Source organism: Callithrix jacchus, chromosome 5 (assembly GCF_049354715.1).
Source record: "Callithrix jacchus isolate 240 chromosome 5, calJac240_pri, whole genome shotgun sequence".
NCBI classification, from domain to species: domain Eukaryota; kingdom Metazoa; phylum Chordata; class Mammalia; order Primates; family Cebidae; genus Callithrix; species Callithrix jacchus.
The window spans coordinates 83262203-83271885 of NC_133506.1; the positions used below are offsets into that span (position 1 = coordinate 83262203).

General features: G+C 53.8%; 1 long non-coding RNA gene across 1 annotated transcript; it reads left to right on the top strand.

Annotated features, from left to right (window-relative positions):
- The first annotated feature begins 200 nt into the window (after nucleotides 1–200).
- On the top strand, nucleotides 201–9418 carry LOC118154001 (uncharacterized). Its single transcript, XR_004743921.3, has 3 exons — nucleotides 201–1096; nucleotides 6590–6774; nucleotides 7208–9418. It is a non-coding gene; the product is annotated as an uncharacterized LOC118154001 (long non-coding RNA).
- The last annotated feature ends 265 nt before the right edge of the window (nucleotides 9419–9683 follow it).

Sequence of the window (9683 nt, forward strand, 5' to 3'; positions counted from 1 at the left end):
GAGAGAGAGAGGAGGAGGGAGGGGGGGAAGGGGGAGGGGGGGAGGGGAAGGAGGGAAGGGGAGGAGGCGGAAGAGAGAGAGAGAGAGAGAGAGAGTGAGAGTGTGTGTGTGTGTGTGTGTGTGTGTGTGTGTGTGTGTGTGTAGCACGCGCAGGCGCAGTTAGCAAGCGCCGTCGTAAGGGGGCGGGGCTTGTGCGGGGCGGGGAACGAGGGGCGGGGCTCCACACCGAGGTCCTACCTATCCTTGGGGCAGCTAGGACCAAGAAAACTGGGGCGGTAGCGCTGAGCTGTCGGGAAAAGCCAGTCCTATCGCGCGACACAATTGCACCGCAGGGAGTGCGTGTTCACTCTGACTCTGCCCGGCTCCCCACGAAGCGCGGAGGCGGAAGAGGGCTGAGTTCTGGCGAGCAGCGCCCCTGATTCACGCCAGCGGCAAGCCGTGTTAAAAATACCTTTAGCCACTAGATGTCGCTGTGGCCTCACTGCGAGGATGCGGAGGGAGGCGCTGCGGAGCGCGGGCGGCGTGACTATAGCTGCCCGGGTTAACGCTGGAAGAGGCTCCCCACCTGGGGTCAAGCAAGGTCCAAACAGGTGAAGGGGATGCGCCTTTGTGGCTTGGAGACCCTCGCCCTCGAAAAAGTTTATTAAACAAACTTGGGAGGGACCTCAAGAATTCTTACATCCAAGTCATTGCTCTTCAGTGCGAAGCTGGGGAAACGGAGGCCTGCAGTGGGCGGCGCCTGGCACCCCAGTCAGCGGGCGCTCAGGGGAGTTGCTAGCCAGACTCGACGAGTCTGTCAAGACCGTGTTCAAATGTCAATTACCCTCTGGACGCCCCGAATAGGTCACAGCCTCCATGAACACGTGGATCCGGTTCTCTTAGAGCTCCTGTTGTTTGTGTTTGCACATTTATTCCGGTCATAATTCAGCCCAGTGCTTGCCTCCCTCACTAGACTGCCAGCTCCATGAGTCAGTCTTGTATCTTTGTGGCCTGTCACATAGTAAGCACTTGGTAACTACTAACTTCTTGAATAAATGAGTAATTGAAGACATCTCCATTTTACGGAGGAGGAAACAGATTCCGATGGGAAAGGCAGGTAAGTAGCTAAGTCAGGATTCGAACCCAGGCAGGACTCCAGAGGCTAACAACCTTCACTCCCTCTGTCTTATTTTGGGCCAGTCCCAAGAGCGTCTGTTGGCAGAGGTGTCAAATGAGACGTTGGAGACGTTATCTTGGATCCAGGAAATGAAGAAATTCACAGATGTGTAGACTCCCGGGAAGCAAGGCTCCAAGCAGGGACCCCAGGTCATCACACCCTGCAGCAGCCAGCTGCCAGCTTGGGAGCAGACTAGGGGGGGGTCCCATCAGCCACCTGCATGAGGGAGAAAAGAAGCAGTCTCAGCCCAGCCAGCACCCACTGAACCACCCCCTGCCTGGTGAGCAAAAGATATTTGATCAGGGGATGCGGGCAGTGGGTAACCAGGTTCACACATCTGACAAGACCAGCTAGGGGAGAGAGTGGGAGGACTGGGGGCAGGTGGGCTGGGGGCCCAAGTGCTGCACCCAGAGCCCAAGACAGGGCCCATTTCCCCTCTTGGATGGGGGAGTCATGCTCTCTTCCTCCAACCCTCTTTCTAGTGAAAGTGTTTTCTCCCACACATTCTATCAGTCTCACCCAATTCTTTCCTCCCTTTGGCCTTTGAGGCTCAGTATTACACAAAAGTTAGTTTTCAGCAAAATGCTTGTAATTATTGAGTAACTGAGGGCTCCCAGTAGCTTTAAGACCTGGCTATACCAAAGGCTGCCCCACATTCCATAGGACATAATGGGGGAGTCTCTCCAAGGGGTAGGAAGTTCTAGGGTGGCCTTCAGGGTTGCAAATAAGCCTGATCATTGGTTACTGGGGAATGGGAGACTCCAGGATAGGATGGGAGGATGACCAGGCCTAACTTTAACAAGTCTAGTGGCATTAGAAGGGACTTCAGGGGAGGGGGTCTCAGGGGCTTGCACAGGGCCTGCTGGAATCCTTATCACCAGTTCAGAGGGCCCAGTGGAGAGCCTGGTGCACTGGAAGCCATTGGGCAGGCTGTCCTTCAGGTCCAGACAGTCAGGTTGGGGGAGAAAGTCATCTCTGCAGATGCTGACGTGCAGTGGTCTCAGCAGGATACTCTGCAGCACGGGGTGGGGCAGACCCTCAGCCCGACTGGCATCCAGCAGGCCTGCACCAGCCCAGCCATGTTGGTTGTTACCATATATTGCCAAGCTTCCTTGCCTGTGCCAAGTCTCCCTGCCCCTGGATGCCTTCCTGGGCTCTGTCCTCCTAGACGTTTCGCACTCCCGCGTCACTCTTAGGACAACTCTGTCCTCTGGTGCACTCCCACACAGCTCCCTCAGGGAAGCTTCCAGTGCACTGGGCAGGTGGGGCTGTCAGTCATTGGGCAGCGGTGGGGCTGGAAGCCGGCTCCAGAAGACCAGGTGTCAGTGCCAGCCCTCTCCCCTGCATGCCTGTGGCCATGGTGCAGCCGGGCAGCTGGCCAGAGCCCCTGCAGGGTCCCAAGCTCCACCCTGGCCACCTGCCTCCCCAAATCTCTCAAACATCCCAGGCTTCTGCTCCCACCCTTACTGAAATTGGGTTCAAACCCCTGGGCCCAGCAGAGCTGTCTCAGGAAGAGGAAACAGTGGGATTGGGTGGCCAGGGGGACAGGCTGCACAGCGCTGGTGAGTAACGGAGGCCTTGCCAGTCATGCCAGGGCCAGGCCACCAAACCCAGAGCCCTCGGGCCCTGCTGAGGACAAGAGTAGCTCGCCATGGAGACTTGATCTCACAAGAGTCCATCTGCGGTCGACCTGGACCCAAGGTCAGACTCAAGTGGGACCAAGGTCAGTTGTGGAGGGAGGAGGCAAAGGGGAGGTGGAGAGGCTGGAGAGGTGGAGAGGGTCGGGGGACACCCTCTGGGAGCTTCTCCTCACCACCCCTCCTGGCCATGCAACCTGTCAATGCAGTTGGTACCTGTGAGCACCCACTCTTCAGAGATGAGAGCCCCCTCACAGCGGTACCAGGTGTCCAAAAAGATGCTGGCCTGCCAAAGCCATTTGTCTAGGCCCTTCTTGCTGGAGGCCTCAGCCGGCCTAGGCCCTGCACTTTAGGGGGTTGAGGCCTCAGAGCTCAGCTCCAGGTCCCAGGGCCTTGCTGATCTACCATGCATCCAGCCCCTGCGACCTCTGCAGCCCAGCTTCCAGCCCTCGTTCCTCCAGCTCAAAATGAGACTGCCTGCAGTGGAGTCCGATGTGACTGCGGAGAAGTCCCTTAACCTCTTGGAGTCCCAGTTTCCTCATCACACCCAGAGAGTTGTGAGGATTAAATGTGATCATATGTGTCAAAGTTCCACACATTTGTAGCTATTCTCTTTTTTAATTAAAAAATGTGCCAGGCGTGGTGGCTCATGCCTGTAATCCCAGCACTTTGGGAGGCTGAGGTGGGCCAGTCACCTGAGGTCAGGAGTTCGAGACCTGCTTGGAGCTCCTCCCTGCAGGCTGAAGACTGAGACCCTTGCTGCCTGTTGCCTTCTCTGTGCTGGCCCCAAGTTCCTGTTGCTCAAACCCACCCAAATCATTCCTCTCAAAGGCCTTACAGGTTTTTTCTTCTGTCTTTGACTCTTGGCTCTTCAGCGGAGGGACCACATTTGGAATGCCTGTTGCATGAAATGCCTGGCACAGGCCAGGCTCGGCTAAATTTCATAAATGGTGCCAAGTCAGTACCCTTTGTGGCCTGTCCCTGACGATTCCTTGGGCCCCATCTCACCCTTCCCCTCTTCCTTGAAGTACTGTATGGCTTCGGTCCTACAGTGAGCAGGTCTATGCAAACCAGAAGCTACAGGGGTTGAGAGGTCAAAGAAAGAGGCAAACAAATCCAGTTTCTCAGAAGGAAGCATTTTTTTTTTGTTTGTTTGTTTTGAGATGGAGTTTTTGCTCTTTGTTACCCAGGCTGGAGTGCAATGGCGCGATCTTGGCTCACTGCAGCTTCTGCCTCCTGGGTTCAAGCAATTCCCCTGCCTCAGCCTCCCAAGTAGCTGGGATTACAGGTGCCCGCTACCATGCCCAGCTAATTTTTGTATTTTTAGAAGAGACAGGGTTTCACCATGTTGACCAGGCTGGTCTTGAACTCTTGCTGACTTCAGGCGACCCACCTGCCTCGGCCTCCCAAAGTGCCGGGATTACAGGCGTGAGCCACCGCACCCAGCAGAAAGAAGCATTTAATAGAGAAATGCAAACAGAAGCCATGTCTCAGGTGGTCACAAGACAGGTAGATCTCTGCACAGTTACCCCCGGAGCCACGGCATGTACACCACAGGGAAAGGGCATACGTGCTTCAGAAGGGATGCCAGGGACAGTTGGTAAAGTAGAAATCTTAGAGGCTTTTCTGGAACTGGGTCAATCAGAAGTCAGCATGGTGGATTTGCCTCTGAGATGGAGCTGCTTTGGTCTCTGCACCTGCACACGATGTTCTCAACAATGTTGTGTTCTCAACATTTTTTGAGGGGAAGTTCACGTAACCTAAAATCAACCACTGTTTATGTGTACAATTCAGGGGCATTCTGTATATCACCTTGTCTTTGCAAATGCTGTTCCTTTGTGCTAGAAAGTCCTTCCTACCCTTTCTTCCTGGAAGCTTGCTGAACTTCAAGAGCCAGATAAATGCCCCTTCCTCCGGAATGTCTTTTTTCCTGATCCCCGACTTAGTCTAGGGGCTCTCTCTGGCCTTCCTCAGCCCCTCGGTCACAGCCCCTCCACACTACTAGTCTGACTTGGTTCCCCCAAACTCCCAGCATATGCAGTGGATGGTGGGTGCACTGGGATCATTCACTAAAGGCTTGCTGAATGACTGCATAAGTGGAGGTCTTTGGGGAGCACTCTGGGGGGGCCCTGGGGCCTTGTGGGTGGAGCTGGGCCCTTGGGTTCCAGACACAGGGAGGGCCTAGGGTCTGAGATGGGGAGAGATGACTCAGATCCAGTCTTCTGCAGTATAACAATCACCCGGTCTGGGTCTGAGGCAGAGCCCAAGGTGAGATGCAGGGCCCCGGGTTTCCATCTTCAGTCTTTCCCCAACTTGCAGTGTGAGCACAGGCCAGTCACTGCCATATTCTGGGCCTCAAGATCTTCATTAATGAGAAGACGGCATTGCCTGGACTATCTCACTCTCCCGTTAAGTCATTCGAAGGGCTGCAGGAATCCCTGGCCTCTAAAACCCTGACTCAGGGGCTATTTATGCCCCCTTTACCCCTGACGCTCACAGGAGAAAGTGCTTGGAGCAGCTTCTTCTAGGAGTTAGCCAGCAGACAGAGCTGAGTTCCAATCCAAACTACCCCTCTCACTGGCTGTGTGACCTTGGGCTATTTGTTTATCCTCTCTGAGTCTCGGCCTCTGGGAAAACAATCACAAGGTCCCTGTTAGTGGGGCTCACTAAGTATCAGCAGCGGTCTCCACAGTGAAGATGATGACATGATTCAAGCCCAGTTTACTTGCAGACAGACAAATTGAATTGCTGGACAAATTCTGAAAAACACTGTAGGTCTTTTAAAATCCTTCATTTTGGGGCCAGGCACAGTGGCTCATGCCTGTAATCCTAGCACTTTGAGGGGCCGGGATCATTTGGAGGATCACAGGAGGATCATTTGAGCCCAGGAGTTCAAGACCAGCCTCGGCAAATAGCAAGACCCTGTCTCTAAGAAAAATAAAAGAGGCGTGGCATGGTGGCTCATGCCTGTAATCCCAGCACTTTGGGAGGCCGAGGTGGGAGGATCACGAGGTCAAGAGATTGAGACCATCCTGGCCAACATGGTGAAACCCTGTCTCTACTAAAAAATTCAAATATTAGCTGGGTGTGGTGGCGCACACCTGTAGTCCCAGCTACTCGGGAGGCTGAGGCAGGAGAATTGCTTGAACCTGGGAGGCAGAGGTTGCAGCAAGTTGAGATCATGCCACTGCACTCCAGCCTGGTACCTGGCGACAGAGCCAGACTCTGTCTCAAAAACAAACAAACAAAGCAAAAAATACACACATAAACCCAGAACCATGAGTTCGGTTTTTTACATTAGACGTAGCTGAGTCTAAGCACCTCTCACAGTTCTAGGATGCTTGTTTCCAGGAGCCACATTTTCCCACTCTGAGAAGTAGTGGAGTGGATGACATTCCTTTTTTGTTTTTGACAAGTCCTATGAAGAAAAAACATGAAGCCCAGCAAAGGACTAGCCAGGGATGGGGGGTATATAGGATTATCCTAGACAAGTAATTCTCCTCTCAGGAGAAGACACTGGAGCAAAATCCAGAAAGAAGTGAAGGGTTGAGTCATGCAGGGATCTGGGGATGTGCACATCCAGGCAGACAGCACAGTCAGTGCAAAGGCCCCGGGTGGAGGGAGGGGCAGTCTGGAGCCTGCCTACACTGAGACAACTGTGCGCCTCTTCCCAACCCCGCATTTGGCAGTGTCATGCTGGTAGCTTGCAGTCAGCCATGGAAGGAATATTTACACCAAGGGAATTGACCGATGCTACAGTCAGGGCTTTAATTTTTTATATTTTGTTTTTTCTTAGAATGGGACATGCCGCTTTACCAGCACATCTCTGTGGGGATGAGATGAGGTCAGAGAACGTGTAAGGCCCAGATCACCCAGGGCCTGAGTGGCTGGAGGTGAAGTGACTTGGGTTTTCACAGGATCCCACTGTGTGGGTGTGGGGGAAGCTGAGAGGCCACAGAGCAGGCAGATGTGGTCATCCAGGTGGGTTTGCCAGACTTAGAAAACAAAAATACAGGATGCATGCATTACTTGGGACACACTATAACTGAAGAATTATTTGAGACTGGGTACGGTGGCTCATTCCTGTAATCCTAGCACTTTGGGAGGCTAAGGTGGGTGGATGATGAGGTCAGGAGTTCAAGACCAGCCTGACCAACATGGTGAAACCCCATCTCTACTAAAAATACAAAAATTAGCTGGGTGTGGTGGCACGCACCCGTAGGCTGAGGCAAGAGAATCACTTGAATAAGGAGGTGGAGGTTGCAGTGAGCCAAGGTCGTGTCACTGCACTCCAGCCTGGTGACAGCGAGAGACTCCATCTCAAAATAAATAAATAAAAGAATTATTATTATTATTATTTTCTGAAATTCCAACTTAAAACACTGGGTATCCTGTGTTTTACCTGACAACCCAGGTGGCAGGTGGGAGAAGATGGAGATTCACAATTGCTTCTGGAAGACTCGCTGCGTGATTCTGCCCACCCCATGGCCTGTTCCTCCTGGGATATTCAGAGCAGGATCCATATCTACTGCCCCACCAAACATGGCCCACACCCCAACTCATTCTGGACCACACCTGCCCCTCTGTCATTTCCTACAGGCTTTTCCTGCAGATTGAGAGAGAGAGAAAACTGGGCAGGAAGCACATTACCGACGGGTGAAAGGATGATCTCACAGGAAACCAGACAAGCTGGAGTTGTCGCCACACCCTGGACTTGAAGAGCTCGGGCACTTCACTGACAGCCACCTCCCGTCTCCCTTCCATTCTTTATGGGCAGAGCCTTGCAAGCCTTGGTGATGAGCTTTATTCTATGAGATATGGCAGCTGCTGCAGAACGATTTGATTTGGTTTTTGAAAGATTGCTCTGGCTACTGTGCAGAGTGGATTCTCAGAGGACCCATGGGGGACACATCTCAGGACAACTGGGTATTGGATCTGGAGCTCAGGGAGAACAACCCGCCAGGGAGAGGGCCTGAGCTGAGCCTGGAGATGTTACCATTCCAGAGCAGAGCGGAGGGCCAGGAGGAGGGGCACGTGGCCATGTGGCTGACATCTTGATGACATGTGCTGTGTGTCCCCCTCACAGACTTGGGATCTTTCTGGCAGGCAAACGCAGGCCTTGGGGAATGTTCTGGGATGGGCGATGTCAGCCTCACTGTGTTTGCTCAGCTGCTGGGCTCTCCTGGGACTACTGAGGACTGCAGCACCAATGGTGGAACTCCAGGCATGGTGACAGGGCGTGACCAGCTTCCCCACCCAGGTCTGTGGTCAGCCTGGCTGTGCTGAATGGTGGAAGTAAAAGTGAGGCCCAGAGAGGTGTCTAGAGCCATCTGGCCATGAGGTCAGCCACCCACCCAGGCCTCTGAAAGCCATGGGCAGCCACTTCCCAGATGAGGCTTCCCATCTCTTCCTCCACCAAAACCACACTCAACTCATAGGCGGGCCTCAGGGGTGGTCCCTTTCCCAAGGGGAGGACTGTAGGCAAATGCCACACTGGGCTGAGCCAAGGCAGGGGTCAAGGCTGGAGGCCTGGATGTTCACATGCTGTGGGCAGGTCAGCCACAATGAAGCCCACCCTACCTGTCAAGCCCCACTGCTTTGGTGCCTTCGCCTCTCTGGGTGAATGCTGTCCCGCCGAGCCCCTGCATGTGAGGCTCTTTCAGGCAGTGATCACCCCTCTGATTTTCCAGACAGAGAGAGAGGAAGGCAGGTGGCCCCGGCCACTCTGTGTGCTGAGGCAGAGTGAACAGGCAGCAGCCCTGGAGGGATAGAGGAGAGTGTGTATGTTTGTGCGTCCTGCGTGCAGATTTGTCTTTGAGTGTGCAAGTCCCCATATGTGTCCCTGGGGTGTATGTCCCAGTAGCTGTGTGTACCTGTGCCCTGTGTTTGTGCAAATCTCTGTGTTTATGCAAATCTGTGTGTGTGAATGTAAACGTGTACCTAGGAGTGTTGTCTCTGTGTGAATGTGTGTGGATAGGTGCCTGGAACCAGTTATGATTGAGACCAACACCCCACTTTCAGCATTGGGGAGATTCCTTCCTGTATCACAGGGGAACAGATCACTACTCCCATTATGCAGAGGGGAAACGGAGGCTCTGAGAGGGCTGAGGCTTGCCTAAGGTCACGAGCCGATGGGATTACAATTCAATCCTCACCTCTATGGTGGCTTCTGAGGGCTCATGGGAGTCCTTGGTCCCAAGCTCTCCTCCCCAACCTGTTCCATTGGTGCCTGGAATATCCTTGCTGGGAAGAGGCAGTGTCCTTGGCAGCTTCATCTGTTAAACTGGCCTCCCTTCATGAGACAGGGACAGTCCATTCTTCCTGAGACCACCCTGGCAGGTAGATGGCGCCTGGAGCAGGAGGGCCTGACAAGGAAGGCAGGGAAGGCGGAGGGGTGGGGTCCTGCAGAAAGACAACTGCCTGCTGTTGAGAGCATGGGCTGCAGGAGAGGCTGGTGCAGACGTGGGTGTGGGCTGTGGTTTGGCCACTTGGGCTTCAACCTGGATGCCCCAGCCATGCACTTGCTGACTGGATTACTCGTGGCTGCTGGCACTAATCAGAGAGCTGTGTGTGTGTAAACAATGAGAACCCAGGCTGGGCGTGGTGGCTCACATCTGTAATCCCAGCACTCCGGGAGACCAAGATGGGCAGATCACACGGTCAGGAGATCCAGACCATCCTGGCCAACATGGTGAAACCCTGTCTCTTCTAAAAATTAAAAAAAATTAGCTGGGTGTGGTGGCACATGCCTGTAATCCCAGCTACTCGAGGCTGAGGCAGGAGAATCACTTGAACCTGGAACCTGGAAGATGGAGGTTGCAGTTAGCTGAGATTGCGCCACTACACTCCAGCCTGGCAACAGAGCATGACTCCATCTCAAAATAAAATAA